A 23,877-nucleotide genomic window follows, 5' to 3' on the forward strand; every position below is an offset into this window, starting at 1 on the left:
ATGCTGACTACAGTTGTTGCAGTTTTCAGTACATCTCATCCATTTGCTGAGCATACGTCCCAGATGTAGTGGTTTGCCAGGATTTAGAAAGCTGTAGTGGCTCAGGTGGGCAGCAGACCACCAAACAGTGACTGTAACCTATTTTTGGTGCAAGTTTGCCTTTAGGAAGTGCATTGGAGCTTCTTCTCAGTCTAAACACAGAGCTGGTCATTTCCAAGTGTTGTATACAATCCACTTTTCATCGCACATCAAAATTCAATCGAGAAATGGTCCATTATTGTTACATAATATAAGAAAAGACATTTCAAAACAGTGATTTTAAAAACTTTCAGTCAGTTCATGAGGCAGCCACTTAATCAAACTTTTTCACTTTTCCACTTTGCTTCAAATTCTGAATGACGGTAGAATGAGAACTCACCTTGAGTTCTTTGGTAAATCTGGTGTAGTTGAAAGAGAATCAGCTTCGACGATCCTCTCCACTGGTCTTTGTCAACTTCTGATGGCTGGCCACTGTGCTCAGCACCTTCAAGGCTCTCTTCTCATCACTTTTGCAAAACTTCTTGATCTACCACTGCACTTTACGTTGTTAGCAGTTCTTGGCCAAATGTGTCATTGGTGTTGCCAGTTGTCTCAGCTAATTTATGATCATTTTGAACCCAAATAAAAAAAATTACTCAGATTTGCTTTTTGTCTAACTTAACTTCTATAGTCTAAAATACATATAAAATAAATGGCAGGTAATAAGTCATTAGCAAAAAAACATAAAGTGAAAAATATGCATTAAAATGATACATAACATAACCACATTTATTTTAAAATGTATTCCAAATCAATCGTCAAATTTCAACAATTCAAAACTGCAATTGCTTTTGCACTAACCTAATAATATACTATATGCAGGTCAGGAAGCAGAAGTTAAAACTGGACATGGAACGACAGACTGGTTCCAAATAGGAAAAGGAGTACGTCAAGGCTGTATATTGTCACCCTGCTTTTTTAACTTCTATGCAGAGTACAGCATATATGAGAAACGCTGGGCTGGAAGAAGCACAAATTGGAATCAAGATTGCTGGGAGAAATATCAATAACCTCAGATATGCAGATGATACCACCCTTATGGCAGAAAGTGAAGAGGAGCTAAAAAGCCTCTTGATGAAAGTGAAAGAGAAGAGTGAAAAAGTTAGCTTAAAGTTCAACATTCAGAAAATGAAGATCATGGCATCTGGTCCCATCACTTCATGGGAAATAGATGGGGAAACAGTGGAAACAGTGTCAGACTTTATTTTTCTGGGCTCAAAAATCACTGCAGATGGTGACTGCAGCAATGAAATAAAAGACGCTTACTCCTTGGAAGGAGAGTTATGACCAACCTAGTTAGCACATTAAAAAGAGGAGATAATACTTTGCCAACAAAGGCCCATCTAGTCAAGGCTATGGTTTTTCCAGTGGTCATGTATGGATGTGAGTTGGACTGTGAAGAAAGCTGAGTGCCGAAGAATTGATGCTTTTGAACTGTGGTGCTGGAGAAGACTCTTGGGAGTCCCTCGGACTTCAAGGAGATCCAACCAGTCCATCCTGAAAGAGACCAGTCCTGGCTGTTCATTGGAAGGACTGATGCTAAAGCTGAAACTCCATTACTTTGGCCACCTCAAGCGAAGAGTTGACTCATTGGAAAAGACTCTGATGCTGGGAGGCATTGGGGGCAGGAGGAGAAGGGGACAACAGAGGATGAGGTGGCTGGATGGCATCACCAGCTGGATGGACATGAGTTTGAGTGAACTCCGGGAGTTGGTGATGGACAGGGAGGCCTGGGGTGCTACAATTCATGGGGTCTCAAAGAGTCAGACACGACTGAGCGACTGAACCGAACTGAACTGAATAATATACTTAATCATGAAAATGCCCTACATCCTGACAGAGCTTAATCCAAAACAGACCCCCACTTCATTGAGTTCTTTCTAAACCATTCAGCAAAAGCACATACCATATATCAAGCCCATTGAAACTCATTGTTAGTGACACACCCTGTGGTTCACTCTGATGTATTATCTCCCTTGCTGCAACAAGTCAGTAAATCTAACTTTGTTCAGTATTAGCTAAGTCAAGCAGAATGGACTGTCAGTGTGTATTATGAGAAGAGAAAAGAGTTTCAATTGTTGGCAGTCTCTGATATGATATGGAAATACAGGAATTAATTACTACATTTGAAGTGTTATTTTTGAAATATTCATCAGACAAGAGACATGATTATCAGCTCAGCACATTTCTTTCTCCTTTGCACTCTCATTATAGCAGGCTGAGTAAATAAGTGACTGGGGTAACTGGAAGAAACTCAAATTGCCACTACTTTCCAGTTTTCTGGGAAATATTCTTGCTATCCAGCATGGATAAAGAATTCTGATCACAGAATGGGCAGATAATCCCTGAAAAAGCAAGTCAACTGTGCCTTAACAATGCCATTGTTAGATACCTTAGATAGGATGCCTGAAAAAGAAAAACAAATAAACAAAAACTACATTTAAATTTGTTTTTAAGCACATTTACTTTGGGATGATCTGGTCCCAGAAGGAAAAGATACATGAAATATTTCCTCAGTCAACCTAAATTTTGGAGTCAAACCTCAGCTGATAATGTAAGCAAAATATGCCTATACACTGTTTTAAGCTCCTGACATTTGGAGGCTGTTTATTATGACAGATGGATTTCCCTGATGGCTCAGCAGGTAAAGAATCTGCCTACAATACAGGAGATGCAGATTCCACCCCTGGGAAGATCCCTGAAGGAGGAAATGGCAAACCACTCCAGGATTCTTGACTGGAAAAAAAAAAAAAAATCCCATGGAGAGAGGAGCCTGAGCAACTAAACACAGCTTATTATGACAGTTATCAGAAGATGAAATATTATGTTATTCGCTCAGTTGTGTCTGACTCCCTGCAATCCTGTGGACTGTAGCCCGCCACGCTCCTCTGTCCATGGAATTCTCTAGGCAAGAATACTGGAGTGGTTGCCGTTCCCTTCTCCGGGGGATTTTCCTAACCCAGTGATCAAACCCATGTCTCCCACACTGCAGGCAGATTCTTTACCATCTAAGCCACCAGTATAAAACTAATATACTGACTCTCTAGAATAAAAAGTTGCAAGTGGAATGTGGATCAAAATTCTCAGTATACAACATTCAAATCATTACTTTTATAATCATACAATAATATTTATTTCTTTGTGACTCCTCCCACCTCCCTTAACTTTCTTCTGAGTCATCTGCAAATATGATTTCTTCAATATTCATGGTCTCTTCAGCAGATGGATCATTTTCATTCTAACTCAAATTTAGCCACATTGTTGGATAATTTTATGATTCATATAGAAAGTGAAAGTCAAAGTCACTCAGTTGTGTCTGACTCTTTGTGACCCCATGGATTATTCAGTCCATGGAATTCTCTAGGCTAGAATACTGGAGTGGGCAGCATTTCCCCTCTCTAGGAGATCTTTCCAACTCAGAGATGGAATCTAGGTCTGCATTGCAGGCAGATTCTTTACCAGATAAACCACAAGAGAAGTCCAAGAATACTGGAGTCGGTAGCCTATCCCTTCTCTAGTGGATCTTCCTGTCCCAGGTATGGAGCCAGGGATCTCGTGTATTGCACGTGGATTCTTTACCAATTGAGCTATCAGGGAAATCCTATGATTCATACAGATAATCCATTTGTGGTAGATTAAATCTGGACGTACATTTTCTTAAAATCTTGTCTCATTGAGACAGATTGTATTTTCATTTCTTGAACCTACATTGACCTTCTGACTTGTTATGAATAAAAGGATATGGTGAAAGCTTTTCTGCAGGAATTCTGCTATGTGTAGTTAAATAAGTCTTGCAATGTCCAGCTTCACCAGTTTAGGACACTGCCCTAAGATCAGTTTAGCTTATTGCAGGGAGAACAATATTTCCCAGACCAAACATCACCAACTGTCAGATATGTGAGAAATACGAACCTGTTATTGGTTTAAGCCACTACATTTTTGGATTGCTTAGTATAGAGCAATAGTTAACAAAAATGTCATCCAGTAACTTTGATTTACTGTTCTTTAATAACCTCATTTTCAGTAATCTTCACTTCTCAATAAATTATCTTGGGTATAGTCCCAGGCTTGTTATCAATTAGACTATTCTCTGATAACTTCAGGTCAACAATTCCATCCCTCCTACTAAAATATACTGTTTCTCCTTTTTCTCTTACTCTTCAGTCACATGGCTTTACATTTTCTCCAGGTCTAGTTTCCTTTTTACTCCTTTTCTTTCCTGTGTAACCTGGAAACCACAATTGAGAATGTAACACACACTTGTGCTAGTATCCAGCAAGTTCCACAGACACTTTCCTTCCAAGACTTTCATCCTACCAATGATTTTTAATATATTTGGTGGCACTACTATTCACCACCCAATTATGGAAATAACAAATGATTTATCTCCTTCTCTCACTATCTTTTTATCTCAATAATCAAACATGCAAATTTTATGTTAGCTCCCTCTATTTTATATACTGGGAAACTGAAAACAAGAGATCAAATGACTTGTGCAGAACTTCATAGAGCTTCCCTTGTAGCTAAGCCAGTAAAGAATCCACCTGCAATGCAGGAGACTGCCTGCAATGAAGGAGACATGGTTTGATCACTGGGTCGGGAAGATCCCCTGGAAGAGTTTGAAATGACAACCCACTCGGTATTCTTGTCTGGGAAATCCCATGGACAGACGATTCTGGAGGGCTACAGTCTATGAGTCACAAGAATCAGACAGGATTTAGTGACTAAATAACTACACTCAGAGCTTCATGGCCAATAAAAGTTGGTACCAAAGTTCAGATGTATTTGATGTCAAGGTTTTTTGCTTTAAATTTAGTCAGATTGATAGGTTGCTGCTTGCTGTTATTTTTCCTTTTAAACTTATCTGGGAGCGAAAATAAACATGAAATTTGAAATAGATGTGCTAAAAAATAGCAGACCTTTTTCCGGCATTGAAATTAGACTTTTGACTATTGGTCATTAGTCAGATAATTAGAGCTTCAGTTCAGTTCAGTTCAGTGGCTCAGTCATATCCGACTCTTTGCGACCCCATGAATCACAGCACACCAGGCCTACCTGTCCATCACCAACTCCCGGAGTTCACTCAGACTCATGTCCATCGAGTCAGTGATGCCATCCAGCCATCTCATCCTCGGTCGTCCCCTTCTTCTCCTGCCCCCAATGCCTCCCAGCATCAGAGTCTTTTCCAATGAGTCAACTCTTCGCATGAGGTGGCCAAAGTACTGGAGTTTCAGCTTTAGCATCATTCCTTCCAAAGAAATGCCAGGGCTGATCTCCTTCAGAATGGACTGATTGGATCTCCTTGCAGTCCAAGGGATTCTCAAGAGTCTTCTCCAACACCACAGTAAATTAGAGCTTAGAGTGTATTAAATGCTGTTATATCATTTACCAGTTAGTGAATTGTAAATAACTTCCTTTGAATAACAGTGAAATATTCTGATAAGTCCCATGATTATTATCTGCTTATACTTTTGGGTTATATGTATGACATTTAAAATTGAATTTAAGAAATAATACATTTGTCATTGATTTTTGTCATACTTTAGAGGATATTTGTCATACTTTAGAGGGATATATGGCAAATTTCCTGTGTTTTTTAAAGAATGTATTTGTGAATTTTTAAGTATTATAATGGTGATGAAAGTATAAATTGATATTTTTTATTTCATTAAAAATACAAAATTGTTAATGAAATCACAAAAACTATATATATGCATTATTTTATTTTAATGTAATTTTTTATAATTAATAATTAAAAATATTAGTTAATTTTAATTAAATAAAAATAGGGAAACATGAGATGTAAGCATGAGATATGATGTACTAAAGACATCTCTTAAAGGCAATCTCCTCTTATTTTCTAAGGATGCTTCATTATTTTTCTTTATATTTCTGTTTTCAATAGTCCATCCAGTTTTATACCCTCGTTATTAGTCTTTTCTGGATTGAAAACCTCTAATTAAAATCTTAACTTTTTGTTTTTTCTTCTTTGATGTATGTGGCATTGTCTTAATCCTCATTGCCAATATATATAAATATGTATATATATATATATATATATATATATAATCAGCTTGGTTATCTCCCAAACATGAAAAAACTTGATGATGCTAGTCATCCTTTACTGATAAAGGAATCTGATATGTACCTTACAGTGAAATATATAAGAGCCAGACCTCAAGTCATCAAAGGAAACCATGGGATACTAATGCCTACTATGAGAAGGAACTTTTTAGAAAAAAAAATTTTTAACTTTCTCATACACATTTAACCCCTGCTTTTCTGTATGCCAAATCTTCATCTATATTCCTTCTTCATGGTGAGGTGGCGTAAGTCTGCAGACAACCCTTTTCTGTTTTTAGAAAGCTGGGGTCCAGGGAGAGCCCTCCTGCCTCCCACCAGCTACTCTTTCAAAAAATAATTTTGATATCCATTATATTAAGCACATAAGTGTTCCCTGGTTCATAGAGGATAAGTACAAATCTTCCTTTACTAAACAACTCTTTAAATATTAAGATTTGATATATAGATCCATATTTTAAAATGAGGGTGCAAAATCAGTCATGTTTCAGTTATGTAAGATAAATAAGTTCTGGAAATTTACATACACTATGGTAACTACTGTTAACAATACTGTATTATAGCATTTGAAAGTTGTGAAGAGGGTAGATCTTAAGTATTCCACCATAAAAACTAGCAAACAAAAAGCTAATTTATGAAGTGACAGATATGTTAACTAGCTTGTATGAGGTGATCATTTCAAAGTGTATACATTTATCAAGACATCAAGTTATAATTCTGGTTCAAGATGGCAAAGTAGAAAGGTGTGCACTCATCTTCTCCTGTGAGAGCACCAAAATTGTAACTAGCTGTTGAACAAGCATCAAAAGGAGGATGCTAGAACCTACCAAAAAAGATACTCCATATCCAAAGACAAAGAAGAAGCTGCACTGAGGTGGTAAGAGGGGTGCAGTCAGGATAAAATCAAATCCTATACCTGCTGAGTGGGTGAGCCACAAACTGGAGAAAAGCAATACCAGAGAAGTTCTTTCACCGTTTCAAAGGTTCTGAACCACATGTTAGGTTTCCCAGCCTGGGGATCTGACAAAGGGACTAGAAATCCCCAAGGAATCTGACCTAGAAGGCCAGCAAAGTTTCCGATAATAGGACTTCCACAGGACTGGGGGAAACAGAGACTCTGGTTTTGGAGGGCACAACCAAAATTGTGCAGGCATCAAGACCAAGAGGAAAGGAGCAGTGACCCCACAGGAGACCGAACCAAAGCTACTTGCTAGTGTTGGAGGGTCTCCTGTGAAAGTAAGTGTCAGCAGGGGCTCACCACAAGGACAGGGGCACTGGGAGTAGCAATCCTGGAAGGATCAACTGTCTAAGCCCTCTTGGAGGTCACCATTTAGCCTACAACAGAGTCAGTAGACTTCCAGGGCTGGATCATTTCAGGCCAACCAATAGGGGGAAGAACAACTTCACCCATCAGCAAATAACTGGATTAAAGCATTACTGAGCAAGGCCCTGCCCACCAGAGCAAGACCCAGTTTTTCTCACAAGTCTGTCCCATCAAGAAGCTTACAGAAGAAGCCTCTTTGCCTCCTCTATCACAGAGCAGAGAGAAGCAGCAAGAAGAACCACAATCCCACAGTGGCTAGAACAAAAACCCACCCAGCAGAAAGGTAATTAGGATGAAAAAGCAGAAGGTTTTGCCCCAGATGAAGGGACAAGATAAAACTCCAGAAAAACAACTAATTATCTTTTACTTTTTGTTTGGCTATTGATTGTGAAACTGATGAACATCTTTTACTATTGTGATTATGTAACTCTTACTTACTTAATATCATTGTATCTTGATTGGTTAACAGAAAAATTATAGAAATCTGTATCACCAAAGCTACCATTTAATAGAAAAACCTGTAATGCCCTGTTAAAATCCAGATGCATATCAGAATTATCTTGGAATTTTTTGAAAAATACAAATGCCACATATTCCCTTTTTCCCTCCAAAGCTCCAGATAGGTTTCTAATGAGCAACCATGTTTAAAAAGAACTGGACTATATGAAGATCTTTTACTTCTATCTAGTTTCACATTTTCTATTTTACATTCAGGGCTCCTATTTCATCTAGTTTATGTTTTCAAATTTCTTCACTCTCTTCATTTTTTTTAATTAAGGTTCTTTCCCAAGCCTTTATCAAGCACAGTAGGAAAGCTTCTGTATACATAAACATATAATATCTATATATACATAGTTTACAAAACTTATGAATTTTTGCCTAAATAAAAATTGACATTTTGATTCCATTTTTTTTTTTTACTTAGGTAACATAGAATGCCAGATTTCTAATTTTAAAAAATAGATATTCAACAAGCAACAACGATTTACTGTAGTACAGGGAACTATAGCCAATACCTTATAATAATCAATAAGGGAAAATAATTTCAAAATAATATATGTGTATATGTATAACTGAATCACCTTGCTGTGCACCTGAGACACTGTAAGTCAACTAACTATATTTATAAAGATCAATTATATCAATAATAATAATAAATAAAATGAGTCTTGGTGTCTAGGGGAAAAAAGACATCAAGTTGTACACCTTATGTATATATAATTGCTTTTTTGTCAAATATGATGCCAAAAGCTTGGCCTCTGTACACTTGGGCCAAACTGAACCTTAGAGTTGCTTTATGTTTTTGTCAGGCAAATGTGGACACAGTGGGCTCTTGCCCCCCAAAATAGGAAAATACATCCTTGAGGCATGAGGGCATGACAACACAAAAGACACAAAGAGAAGAGAGAGAGAGAGCATGCGTGTGAGGGAGACCCCCCTCACCAGGCCTTTTGGCTCCTCTTTTATATGTATTTTCCTTTATTTTCTAAATAAAACTGGGCGGTAACATGGAGCTGTAACACTGATTCATCTGAGAGCTGTAACACAGGTCCATCGCTTCAAATTTTTGTTGTGACAAGACAGAACCGAGGAAATTACACACTCCCTTGACAGATACATCATAGTATGGTAAGCACTACATTAGAGATAGGAACAAACTACTGAAAGATATTGAATAATTTTCCAAATATTATTTTCTTATTTCTTATATTACATACTTCTCTAATTATTTTATGCTATTTTCTTCTTTTCATATGCATTCTGAATTCCTAAAAGATATTTATTCAAAAATGGCTAATTAGAGTTTCAGTTCAGTTGAGTTCAGTGACTCAGTCTTGTCCAATTCTTTGTGACCCCATAAACTGCAGCACGCCAGGCCTCCCTGTTCATCACCAACTCCCGGAGTTCACTCAAACTCACGTCCATCCAATCGGTGATGCCATCTAGCCATCTCATCCTCTGTCATCCCCTTCTCCTCCTGCCCCCAGTCCCTCCCAGCATCAGAGTCTAATTACAGTTTAGATGTTTGTTAATATATATTTTCTAAACATCTAAATTAAAACATATATATGACCCTGTTTAGACGGAATGTTTCAAAAGTGACTGATAAAAAAATACTTCATGAATTTGTGATGTTGGGTTTTGTAATTATAGGGGAGCAGTATTTGCCACTCTACCATGTATCTCTTTGGCATATTGTTTTAAATCAGTTGTTTTCTGAGAAACCACACACCATGGAAGTGTTCAGAAAACCAAGTAAGAGTTTCCCTTTTGTAAGAAACATTTACATTTGTTAAAGAAATCTCCATTTCTAAGGGTGTCTTCCTCTTTGGTATCAGGATGAGAAGGATGATCAAATATCTTTAAGTTTATCAATGGAAAAAACTTAAATCTGCATAACAATCTTACCCTTATTTATTGTGCTCTTTCTGGTAACCTGCCATAAATGAGTATTCCTCAGGCTCAATATTCTCTTTTGTGTTTAGCTGAGGATGCTATTTAAGATGAAGGTTTTAGTCATTTTGGCAAGTTTTTCAGTTTTCCTTGGTTTCTGCCATGTGTACATGTTCTTGAACCTTTTTTATTTTTTTTTCATTATCTCCTATTAATCTGTCTCATGCCAATTTAATTCATAGACCAACCAGAAGAACCTAGAAGGGTAGAGGAAAATTTGCCACCCCTCCAACATAATCTTAGATGTCAAACTGTTTAATAGAGGATTTTGTAGGTAAACCTAGGCATAACATGTATACAATATGAACTAGACGTTTAAGTCAGAGCATCATCCCAAGCTATATAGGGAAAAGAGTACTTGAAAAATATCCTATAGTTTAATTAAATCTTGATTTCTAGCTAATTTTTTTTTTTCCCAAATGGATCTAAAAATTGCAAGTTTTCTGGCAATCACTGAGGAGTCTCCATCAAGATATGAAACTACCCCTGCTTTCCCCTCACTAAAAGGTCCTCTATCACACCAGGCGCATGGCATATATACTGCCTTCCTTCAGATTTTTTAAATGTCTTTATATTTTTGTTTATTAGTTTTTTATTCTGTTATTCAGTGACATATGAGTCATATTAAAAATTATTAGTTTCATTCACTTTGCACTACATCTTATATGGTAACACAGACATTTGTTTCTCTAAATACATATGTTTTGATAATATAATGATGACCTAAGGGCTATCAAAATAGGACAACTGGGCTATTTTTAAAGGGCCAACGAATGGTAAATGTGCAATTTATATAAATGTAAGATCAAAGCTAAAACATAATTGATTATGTTTTCATTAATAGCAAGTATAAGTGTATGGGCAATGATGAGAGTTGCTCCATTGTAAAATGCATTTATCATAAGCATGTAAAGCAGAGCTTCTTTTGGCTTTTTTCCATATTAGTAGTTGATATGTATTTTTTAAGGTTATTCTATATTGGTTCTTTTTCTCCTTGTATGTATTACCAAGATGAACTTGGGTCCACCACAAATCTGCTATGCAGCAAAGCCAGTTTACTAACAGTAGGCTGTAGTGAAGAGAAGTACAGTGTTTATTTGCAGGGCATCCCCAGGTGGCTTACTGGTAAAGAAACCAGCTGCAATGCAGCAGATGAGGGTTTGATCCTTGGGTTGGGAAGAACCCCTGGAGAAGGAAATGGCAACTCACTCCAGGATTGTTGTCTGACAAATCCCTTTGACAGAGGAATGTGGTGGGCTACAGACCATGGGACTGCAAGAGGTGGACATTGCTTAGTGTCTAAACAACAACAACAAGCAAGGGGAATGGGCAACTCATGCTCAAAGGACCCAAACTCTTTGATAGCTTTCAGTGAAAGGATTCTGAGAGGCAACATTTGATGTGAGCATTGCAGCTTGCAGACATTCTTCTGACTGGTTGATGATGTTGTAACAAGTGATGTTTTGGGAATTTAATCAATGTTCTGGTTCCAACCAGTATGGGGGTTTATTATGTGCTTGTGGTCAGCAGGTAGTCACCACCCTCCCTAGAGCAACTCAAACATGTGTCAGATTGTTATATATGTCCCTAGAGGAGGAATTAGGACTCTTGCTTTATCACTGAACTAAGGTATCCTGACTGCTTTTCCTTTGTTCTGTGTTTTCTCACTTCCCTAACTGGTGATTACTTGACTTCGCTCCTTGGACTCAGTGAAGGCCCAGAAGACTAAAGCCTGTTTCTGCAAACAAGAAACAGGACACAAAGAGGAACTTCTGTACCCAAGAGAGCCCCAGAGGGTGATGCTCAATTTCGCTCTCCCCTTTTCCTTGACACACCTCAATCATGAAGTAGACAGGAGTAGAATAAGAAAAGAAAGTTTTGGATGAAAATGTTAATCATAAACTTAGCAGTAGAACTCGGTTTTAGGAGTATTCAGTTTCATATGCTGTCAGTAACTTCCTGTGAAGTCTCATTCTTTCTCACTGGGTTTGGCACTTCACAGCTAAACATGTACACAGAAACATGCACAGTGAAAAATGCATAGGGGGCTTTTCATACTTAGCTGTCTAAAAGAAAAAGGACAGTATAATAGCTAAGGCCACAGAAATTATACTTCAACTTTTGTGATTTTTTTATTGATGAGAGTTTTTATATTAAAATATATAAATTAAAGCATTATTAAGGATAACTAAAAATAGCATGTAACAGAACAAAGAGATCTCAAACTGAAAATAAAATTTGGGAACAATCTGATACCTAAAGCCTTATCCCTGTACCCAGAATAAGCTTGGCTCTCTTTTCTCCTTTAATACTGGATATCAAAATAAAGGTAAGACTCCATCAATTAATTTAAATTTTCCTCTAAGAAAATAGTCTATCTAATCCTCATCTTAATATTACTGAAATCATATAAAAACTCTGAACGGTAACATCTTATTTGTATAATTCTCCAGCCTGCATATCTGACTTACTTTGAGTAATAGCTCAATATATATTTGTTGCAACTAGTTAAGTATAGATGTGTATATACATATAAAATTTCAGGGAAACTATATAAATATATATAAAGCATATATTTTAAAGCATTTTATATAATTATGCTATATATAATTTTTAATATTTATAGGTTTTATATGAATAGTAGTTTTATAAAATGAATATAATTTGAGTAGAGTGACACACTCTATATTTAAAAATATTCCCCATAACTCATCCACCAGTTTTTGCTTACATATGTAAATAAATATTTATTTGTGAGGTAAGGATTTTTATGCAGTATAGAAAACATACACTTTCTCAAAACAAACAAACAAATGAGCAAAAATAGAAACCTAAGAAGTCAGGCTGCCTCCTTTCAACAGAGCCCTGCAGAGCCAATTACTGTGAATGGAGCTAGCGTATCCTGACAAGAGGTGGCTCCTTGCCTTTGTGACAGCTGCTGGAAATCAGCCACTAGTGCCTCCAGGCCAGTTCTCCCAAAACCATAGGAGAAGGGGTAAGGGAACAAACACCCACAGGCATTAGTCTTTGTTATTCTTTACAAATATTTAATTCATAATATTCCAGTCTTTTCAAAAGTTTAGCAAATCATTTCAGTTTTACCACAAGAATCTAGCCCTGATCAAATTTAAGCAATTATAATGTACCGATTGCAACACAGAGCAGTGACAATGTCACTTGTTTTCATCCATGCTTGATTCTAGAGGCCACCTATCCCATTTCTGTACTTTAATGCCAATTCTCCCAGTCAAGGAATATGCATTAAATGTGACCATTAATAAATGTGACTTATATTTACACAAAGAAACATAACTTCAAAGATGGTATAACTTATGACAGAATTTCGATTATAGCATATAGCAGAAACACTTGAATTTCTCAATAGCAGCAACATTTCATCTTTTGATGGTAGGTTGGCATTTTAGAAGTAGCTGACATTTCTTCAAAGTCAAGCATGGAAAATAAGGTATGTGAATAATTTCAATAATGTTATCAAACCCAAGTTCATGTGCCCAGTGAAACAAACTGAAACATCAGAGTTTGGAACAGACAAAGGTTTATTGCAGAGCCAAGCAAGGAGAACAGATGGCTCATGCTCAAAAGACCCAAACTCCTGGGTGGCTTTACAGGCAAAATTTGGTGGTGGTGGTGGTGGGGGGGTGGTGGTGATTGTAACTTTCCTCTGATTGGTTGATGGTGAGGTAACAGGGTAGTGATCCAGGAATCTCAGTCAACAGCCATCGGATTCCAACTAGTCTGGGTTTTCTTTGTTCTCAGCCAGTACTCTTGCCTGGAAAATCCCATGGACAGAGGAACCTGGTAGGCGGCAGTCCATGGGGTCTCGAAGAGTCGGACACGGCTGAGTGACTTCACTTTCACTTTTCACTTTCACACATTGGAGAAGGCAATGGCAACCCACTGCAGTGTTCTTGCCTGGAGAATCTTGCCAGGGATGGGGGAGCCTGGTGGGCTGCTATCTAAGGGGTCACACAGAGTTGGACACGACTGAAGCGACAGTAGTAGCAGCAGTAGCAACCTTAAGTTATCCTCTACCTGAGTGTGACCCTGAGTTCCTGTGGAATAACTCAATGATTGTTATATACATATCTCTTGAGGAGGGGCCAGGTCCCTGTCCCATATTGCACTATTGTTTATTGATTGTCTTTCCTTTGTTTCTGCATTCTTTCACTCTTCTATTCAGTAACTATTTGAATCTGCCCTTTGGAACTCAGAGAAGGTCTTGAAACATTATTTCTTCAAACAAGCAACAGGAAAGGCTTCTGTACCCAGGAGTGCTCTCTAGGGTTCTACTTGGTTTTGTTAATACTGTGCTTAGTCACAACTGAAATTCAATGACAACACTTTTCTTGGTTACCTAAAAACTGATAATTAAATGTCATTCCATCAAACCTAAAGTAGACTGAAAACAAAGCAAAAGCTCCAAACTGTGCAATGATGATATTTGTGAGAGATAATCTAAAGATTATTGTGTACATGAACTTGGTTCCCAATCTTTTTTTTTTTCTTTTTTTGGGAAGGAAAGCTAAAACTTAATTAGTTGCTCAGTCCTGTCCAACTCTTTGCAACTCCATGGATGGTAGCCTGTCACGCTCCTCTGTCCAAAGACCCTGGTTCGATCCCTGTGTCAGGAAGATCCCCTGGAGAAGGGAATGATAACCCACTCTAGTATTCTTGCCTAGAGAATCCCTTGGACAGAGGAGCCTGGTGGGCTATACAGTCCATGGCGTCGCAAAGAGTCAGACATGACTGAGCAACTAACTCTTTCAAAACTTGATTTAGGTTTCTTGACTGATTATTTGTCTGTTTGTTTGAAATTTTGCTACAACTTTCTATTCCTCCAAATAATCTAAAATAAAAATGTTTTATTTTGTTGTCAGTATTAAATGCCTTTATTTGTTTGAGCAAATAGCTCAAGATCTTTGCAAATGCTCTCAGATTTTCCCTTCACCTGGTAGATTCAGGACCCAGTAGCATTCTTGGGGAAATGTAATTTGTCTATGGTTGAGAAGTATGTTATCATATATGTACTCATCGCACTGTTTTCTTTTTCTTTCACAGCACATCTCATGATAACTATTTATTTATAAAAGTATCTATAAAGTATCTGCTTTGACTCTAAGTTCCAACAGGAAGAAATCTTAATTCTCTTGCTCACAGATATATATCTAGCACCTCACATAGTTCTAGGCACCATGCTAAGTTCTAGATACAGGTACTAGGCCATATTTCTGTTTAAATTATTGTTAAATGAAAGTTATTTGTTGAATGAATATGTAAATATTTACTTATTAAGTAAAATAATAAATCCCCATATATTCTAGATAATGGAAAAAGAGCATGGGTATCATATTTTGGGAAATTTTAACTTTATTTCTTCTTTACCATTACCTAGATGTGTTTATAGAGGCAAATTTCTCAATTGTACTTTGAGATAGTCAAAACTTTACCAAAATGTCTTGAAGATATTTTAAACTTAGAGCATATCCAGCAAATAAATATTAACGGAAAATAACATAATTATATCACAATTTGAGGGAACATATCATCAGCAAATTAAATTGCCATTCTGTGAACAGCTAATATTCCTAATTGCTAATCAGAAACCAGTATAAATAAAATTCAGTATAAAATCAGGATTAGGAGCTCTTGCATATGTGTCTAACAGACATGGACATTTTCCAAGATAACTTTAGCATTCCCCTCAGCTTAACTAAATTACACAGATTTTTTTTTTACCATTATAGGTTCCTGACATTCCTTTTCTTATAATATTTACTTTAGAAAACTTGTGATTATAAATTATTCCTCTGCCTATTTGAAATGTATATAAATCTTCTCACAACCTCTTGTTAGCTTTATTACCCACAGTATGCCTTTTGTCAAGGACCAGGAATCATCTCTTTGAAATGTATTCATCAAGGAAGATAGCATCTTATTTCCTAGTCTCTGTGGGAGGGTAGGAGCCTAAGTTTGATGGGTACCAATTAGGAAACAGAGTGACCTAGCTAATCACTGAGAAAAAACTCTGCAAACTCAGAAGTAACTCAATGTGCTTAACATATCCCATTGATCAACCTCCTCGGTAAGGTCCTCTAGTATTTTTCTGCTAGTGGCTCAGTGGTAAACAATCTGCCTGACAATGCAGGAGATATGGGTTCAGTCCCTGTGTTGGGAAGATCCCCTGGAGAAGGAAATGGCAACCATTCCAGTATTCTTGCCAGGTAAATACCATGGGCAGAAGATTCTGGCAGGCTACAGTCTATAGGGGTGCAGAAAAGTCAGACATGAATTACATAGTCACTACTAAACAACAATAATTTTTCTGCTGGTTCACTCAGTACCATCTTTGCTTCAACAGAGATGAGTTCAGTTCTCCTTTACTGCAATAACCTTGAAAGCTTGCTTTTGCTGTGTAACTTTGTCCAGTACAATTTCTGCTGTGACAATTCAAACCCCATGTGAGGAATTTCATAACCACGGGAACTAGAACAAGTTATTTGGCACTTGAAGTACATATATTCTGATTGATAAAATGGGGATTACATGTGTAATGTACTCAGCACTAGTATGAGAATTATACATGTAAAGTTCTCAAACCTTATGTGACATATTACAAGTACTGGCTTATTAGTAATTAAATAATACACATCATTGTCACTGTATGATCTTGTATTATGAAATTGATTGTTATAGTATCGGAAGATAAAACCAAAATTCTCAAAACGAATTTTAAGTTGAAAATAACTGTGGGCATTTCAAACTTATATGTAGCTATTTTTTCTTTAGGCTGAGAGTTCTGAATACTCAAGGGATTCTTGAGTGACCCAATAAACACTAATTTTTTACAATTATTTTGAATTAACTGGAATGGGGAATGTGGGAACAGTAAAATGGGGGAAAAAAATACAAAGCTATTTAGTTTCCTAGGCAGTTGATTTGGACACACATTAGCACTGTGATCCCAGTTTTTTCAAGAATTGTGATCACATCAAAATTCCTTGAATCATAAGATCTTTTTTTATATATTGATATCTATATTTATTTATTTATTTTGAATTGAGAATCATAAGGTCTTGAAAAATAAGTCCAAATGTCTACTGCAAACTGGTGTCAGAAAATATCATCAGTTTCAATTTAACAAGATATTCAGAAAATTGAATTTCAGGAATCAGGACAGTAACATAGTGCCAAGCCAATTACTTTTTATCTCAGAGTTATGACAACAGACTGAAATCATTTTCCCTCTAGCCGCCTAAAATGGGTTACAGCTAAAGATGTTCATAGGTGGGTGTTCATGATCTTAACTTATTCAATGTCTTCTTTAAATTCCAATAGTAAGTATTCTCCTTCTCTTCCTTTTCCCTCTCTTTTTGACAGAGTACACTTTGAAAATTTCTTAGTGGGATGATCTTAACTACTTCTTTAGAAATTGCTGATCTTACTACATTTTTCATAATGGTACACCTGTGTTACACAAACAGCAATGTGTAATCAGATTCATATTTTCAGATAAGCACTGTCTTTCTTTCCACTTGCTATTATATTTGATCACCTGTAATGCTAATTTACATTCCATAAAATGCTCCTGCTACACTGGAAAGAAATAATGGAAGAAAACATTATGTTCTTTGATAGTATCAATTCCAAGTTCAGGATCAAACTCTGATTTTCATATGCAGAGACTATAATGCTAGGTAAAACTATAATAAAGCAGCAGAGTTTGCCACCCCAAAATGTGTCTCTTTAGTATAAGCACCATTTTAGGCTGGTTCATTTTTAAGAAACTACAAACAGAGAAGCTCTGAAAGTCAAGTAGACATAAGACTTTTGTAAGACATATTTATATGAATAAGAAAAATCTATATGTAAGGATGTCTCTCTTTCTTACAAGGAAGAGGGTTATGACTCTAAATTTCTCAATACTATTTTCAATGAAGAAGACGACTTAGATGTGCATAACAACCTTACCCTTGTTTATTGTACTTTCCCTGGTAACCTCTCATAACTGAATCGTCACTCCCAGCATCTTTTTTGAGGTGAAGGTTTCCCGCATTTTTAGTTTTTCTGGGTCTGTCCATGTAAACATGCCATTAATTTTTAAAATTAATTTTATTGGAGTATAATTGATTTACAGTGCTATGTAATTTTCCCCTGCAATGCAAAGTGCATTGATTATACATATAATATACATATTCCCATTCTTTTTTAGATTATTCTCCCATAGGGGTCATTATAGATTATTGAACAGAATTACTTGTGCTATGCAGTAGATTTTTATTAGTTATCTATTATTAATTACACTGAGTTCTTTCCCATTATAGGCTCCTGATGTTCCTTTTCTTGTAATACTTACTTTAGAAAACTTGTGATTATAAATTACTCCTCTGCCTATTTGAAATGTATGTAAATCCTCTCCTAACCTCTTGTCAGCTTTATTACCCACAGTATGTCTTTTGTCAAGGACCAGGAATCATCTCTTTGAAATGTATTCATCAAGGAAGACAGCATCTTATTTCCTAGTCTCTGTGGGAGGGTAGGAGCCTAAGTTTGATGGGTACCAATTAGGAAACAGAGTGACCGAGCTAATCACTGAGAAAAAACTCTGCAAACTCAGAAGTAACTCAATGTGCTTAACATATCCCATTGATCAACCTCCTCGGTAAGGTCCTCTAGTACTTTTCTTCTGGTGGCTTAATGGTAAAGAATCTGACTGCCAATGAAGGAGATGCGGGTTCAGTCCCTATGTCGGAAACATCCCCTGTAGAAGGAAAAGACAACCCATTCCAGTATTCTTGCCAAGCAAATTCCACAGGCAGAGGAGCCTGGCAGGCTACAGTCCATAGAGTCGCAAAAGGATCAGATGTGACTTAGCAACTAAACAACAACTTTTCTGCTAGCCCACTCAGTGCCATCTTTATGCAATCATTCCACCTTTGCTTCAACAGAGATGAATATGATGGTTTCAGTGTGGTTCAGTGGTAAAGAATCTGCCTGCCAATATAGGAGACATGGGTTCAAGCCCCAGGTCAAGAAGATCCTCTGGAGAAGGAAATGACAACCCACTCCAGTATTCTTGACTGGGGAATCCCATGGACAGAGGAGTATGGTAGGCTATAGTCCATGGGGTCATAAAAGAGTCAGACACAACTTAGTTACTAAACAGCATATATAGTAAAGTGTATATGTCAACTCCAATCTCCCATTTTATCCCCCCCTTTACCTGTCCCAGTTGGTAACCATAAATTTGTTTTCAACAACTTTCAATTTTCCCTTGTTAATCTTTCATATACTGATTTAATTATTAGGTCCACTAAAGAACCTAGAGGAAAAACTTTTTTTCCCCTACAAATTTTTTTAAAATTAATGCTTCTTTCTTTTTTTTTTAATGTTTCAAACCATTTAATTTTCATGAATAATACTGGTTTTAAGTTTTCTAGTTTAGTACAGTTAATGCAGACCGTTTTCCAGCATAACAATGAATTGTTTGAAAGTGGTATAAACTGACAGCAGCCTGTATGTTGAGTGACAAGGTAGGTTCTATAAAACAGCAAAGGTTTTATAGTACTTTGTTTCTTCATTGTGCTGAAAATTTCAGGTGATTAAATCCTTCAAATGTATTTTAGAGTTGGATGATTAAATCTTGTCAGATATTTTAAACCTTTACAGGCATAATGCCATAAAAAGCATTTTAATATCTTTGATTTCATTCTATCAAAACAAATTATTTTTCCAGTATAAATATCCACAGCTTACTATGGGTCCTATCTGTCAATATCACAATATGACAGCATTCAGACACTTGTTATCTGCAAAGGCAGTGTATCGGCTATTTGTCACTAAGAAACATTCAGAAACAATTTCCCCATTTCTATTATTATGCAAAATATGTCAGGACAAGAAATGCACACTGAGAAAATTACTCCTCTGGTGAGATATTTTGACACAAAAAATACTTCCTCGTCAAAGATGAAAAGCACCTTGTCAGTCACTTCTAATTGCTACCTCATTTCTGTCAGTGGAAAGAGAATCAACTCCTTGTGGTGATGTCACAGAGGCATTTACCAATGTGCAGAGTTGGCCTTGGCCTGTGAGCAGTGTTTGCTGAGCTCAGCCAGGTCTGAATCAATGTACACAGATAGGGTGACCATTCATTATAACTATTAATCTTTTTAAAAGTTGCCAAAAGGACAGTTTGTCTTTTTGTATGAATATTTGTCATGTCATCCTTGGTATCAGTGGATGCCTTCCTTCCTCAGCCTTTTCTGATATGCTTATGGCACTGAAGTGTAATAACTACCAAAACTCACATTGCAAGAATCAATTTGAAGAGCTGTAAACTTATTAAACATTAAAATAAAATATCCCCTGTCCTGCGATTGTGATTCATATCCATGACCAAATGAATTGGGCAGGAATGGAGGCATGTGAAGGTTGAGCTGAGAAAACACAAACTCATTAACTATGTGTGGAAAACACTTCTTTAGGAGAATTATAATTCCAGCTATTCACTTGCAACAGATTTTCCAGGCAGATCATTATGAAACAGAGGTATAAAAAATAATCATTAGTGAGCAAACCAGAAATCATATGAAAGCTTTCAGTAACACCTCTTTGTATTAAAGCTGGTTTATATGGAGGATCCATTAATAATGAAGATGGATGGGATGCTAGCACCTCAGGGCTTTCCTCTGGCAACTTTTAAGTTTATGATGGCATTGCTAAAACCTTCTGTAAAACCTTATTCCCTGGGCCAACGCTGACAGAAAAGAACTTATAAGTAAAAGCATCCACGATATATTATCAGAGGAGTAGAGGGGAATAACTGCTTATGTGCCCTGACCATTCTCTTACTGTTATTTGCATTGATTGGTTTCTTGATCTAATTTATTTCAAATAAATTATGCTACATTTGATTAGCTGCTTCCAAAAAAAAAGTGCAATGTATTCATATAATAACCCTTTATTCAGGGGCTATTACCTGTCTGATCCCACAGTAGGCACTGAAAATACTAAGACAAATTGAATTGGGAACAATCTGTGTTCTCCAGGAGCTAAAGTTATTCCATATCATATCTCATTTATTTAGAAATATCATATCAGATTTACAGCTTGGATCATAACCAACTCTGTTAGAGTATCTGAAATTAAACAAAATGGATTGGCAAGGTAATTCAGAGGATTCCTAGCATTAATACTGGACTACCTCTAAAGCTCTCTAAAATTGTTTTCTATCCTCTCAACATGGTCACTGTGGTGGGATAGTACCATTGAAAATCTACAAAATTAGAGTCAGAAGGTTTAGATGCAGGTTTGTGCTATGTCACTTTGTAAAAGTGCAAATTTACAAAACTGTTTTACTTAATATGATGCATGGTGTCAGATTTTTGCCAGTCCAAAATGCGTCACTTTGGCATAAGGATTACTTTAGGCTGATTGGTTTTAAAAAGATAGACGTCTCAGTAAGTTTTTCTTTTTTTTGTGTTCAATTCTGTTGCTAAGTTGTATCTGACTCTGTGGGACCCCATAGACTGTAGTCCAAATCCCATGGACGGAGGAGCCTGGTAGGCTGCAGTCCATGGGGTCGCTAGGAGTCGGACACGACTGAGCAACTTCACTTTCACTTTTCACTTTCATGCATTGGAGAAGGAAATGGAAACCCACTCCAGTGTTCTTGCCTGGAGAATCCCGGGGACGGAGGAGCCTGGTGGGATGCCATCTCTGGGGTCACACAGAGTCGGACACAACTGAAGCGACTTAGCAGCAGCAGCAGCAGCAGACTGTAGACCCCCAGGCTCCTCTGTCCATGGAATCTTCCAGGCAAGTATCCTAGAGTAGGTTGTCATTACCTTCTCTAGGAGATCTTCCCAACCCAGGGATCGAACTCACATCACTTGCATCTCCTGCACTGGCAGGTGGATTCTTTACCACTGTGCCACTTGAGAATTCCTTTCCTTTTTAACCTCCCCCTTAACTGCCTAAAATAATTTAGAAATGAGTGTCTTTTCTGGGAAGGGAACAATCACCCGAGATAACGGCAAAGAATATGAACAATGTGTGTAGCAGATTGGGGAGTTTAGTAAGACCTACCTGTTCACACTCCTGTCTCTGTTTGACTGTCTTTGCATGGCATGGCAAACATCTGCTTATCAAACACTGGCTTTTCCCACATTCTATTAAATCATCTTCCTTTTTCCCCTTTGTCCCACACCCCTATGCCTTTCTCCTTAGCTCTGGGTGGCATTTAAGTTGCAATTGTCTGACTCCTAGAAGTTTTCATATTCTTAAGTGACCCTGTATGTACATAATTAAATTTGTTTTTCTTTTAGTAATCTGTCTTCTTGCTGTTGTTCAGTCGCAAGGTTGTGTCTGTTTTTTTGCAACCTCATGGACTGCAGCACACCAGGCTTCCCTGTCCTTAACTATCCCCCAGAGTTTGCTCAAACTCATGTTCATTGAGTTGGTGAATGCCATCCAACCGTCTTATCCTCTGTTGCCTCCTTCTCCTTCTGCTCTCAATCTTTCCCAGCAGCAGGGTTTTTCCAGTGAGTCAGCTCTTTGCATCAGGTGGCCAAGTACTGGAGTTTCAACTTCAGCAACAGTCTGTTCAATGAATATTCAGGATTGATTTTCTTTAGGATTGACTGGTTTTATCTCCTTGCTGTCCAAGGTACTCCAAGAGACTTCCCCAACACTGCAATTCAAAAGCATCAATTCTTTGGCACTCAGCCTTCTTTATGGTCCATTTCTCAATATGTATGTGACTACTGGAAAAACCATAGCTTTGACTATACAGACCTTTGTCAGCAAAGTGAGGTCTCTGCTTTTTAATATGCTGTCTTGATTTGTCATAGCTTTCCTTCCAACAAGCAACCATCTTTTAATGTCATGGCTGCAGTCACCATCCACAGTGATTCTGGAACCTGAGAAAATAATGTCTGTCACTGTTTCTGTTTTTTTTCTTTCTAATTGCCATGCAGAGATGGGACCAGACACTATGATCTTAGTTTTTTGAATGCAGAGTTTTAACCCAGCTTTTTCACTCTTCTCATTCACCTTCATGAGAAAGGCAATGGCAACCCACTTCAGTACTCTTGCCTGGAAAATCCCATGGATGGAGGAGCCTGGTGGGCTGCAGTCCATGGGGGCGCTAAGAGTGACTGAGCGACTTCACTTTCGCCTTTCACTTTCATGCACTGGAGAAGGAAATGGCAACCCACTCCAGTGTTCTTGCCTGGAGAATCCCAGGGACGAGGGAGCCTGGTGGGCTGTCATCTATGGGGTCACACAGAGTTGGACACAACTGACGTGACTTAGCAGCAGCAGCAGCATTCACCCTCATCAACAGGCTCTTTAGTTTCTCTTCGGTTTCTGCTATTTCTGTATTATCTGCATATATGAGGTTGTTGTTGATATCTGTCCTGGCAACTTTTATTCCAGTTTGTGATTCATTCAGCCTCACATTACGCATGACATACTCTGCATATAAGTTAAATAAACAGGATGAAAATATACAGACTTGTCGTACTCTGTTCCCAACTTTGAACTAGTCCATTTTCCTATGTCTGGTTCTAACAGTTGATCTGCATATAGATTTCTCAGGAGACAGGTAAGGTCATCTGGTATTCCCATCTCTTGAAGAATTTTCCAGATTGTTGTGATTCACACAGTCAAAGCCTTTGGTGTAGTCAATGAAGTAGATATTTTTTTCCCGAATTTCTCTTGCCCTTTCAATGATCCACCAAATGTTGGCAATTTGATCTCTGGTTCCTCTGCCTTGTCTAAATCCAGCCTGTACTCCTGGAAATTCTCAGTTCATGTACTATTGAAGCCTAGCTTGAGGGATTTTGAGCATAACCTTGCTAGCATGTGAAATGGGTACAACTGTAGTAGTTTAAAATTCTTTGGCATTTACCCTTCTT

At 37.4% G+C, this 23,877-nt stretch overlaps 1 long non-coding RNA gene across 1 annotated transcript; it reads right to left on the bottom strand.

Moving 5' to 3' along the window:
* Positions 1–8,008: 8,008 nt before the first annotated feature.
* LOC120860660 lies at positions 8,009–22,999 on the bottom strand. The gene is made up of 3 exons (XR_005720401.1): positions 22,986–22,999; positions 14,127–14,130; positions 8,009–8,163 (listed from the first exon to the last, which is right to left on the bottom strand). It is a non-coding gene; the product is annotated as an uncharacterized LOC120860660 (long non-coding RNA).
* Between the last annotated feature and the right edge of the window lie 878 nt (positions 23,000–23,877).

This window comes from Oryx dammah, unplaced genomic scaffold, assembly GCF_014754425.2.
Source record: "Oryx dammah isolate SB20612 unplaced genomic scaffold, SCBI_Odam_1.1 HiC_scaffold_11151, whole genome shotgun sequence".
In the NCBI taxonomy this organism is placed as follows: Eukaryota; Metazoa; Chordata; class Mammalia; order Artiodactyla; family Bovidae; genus Oryx; species Oryx dammah.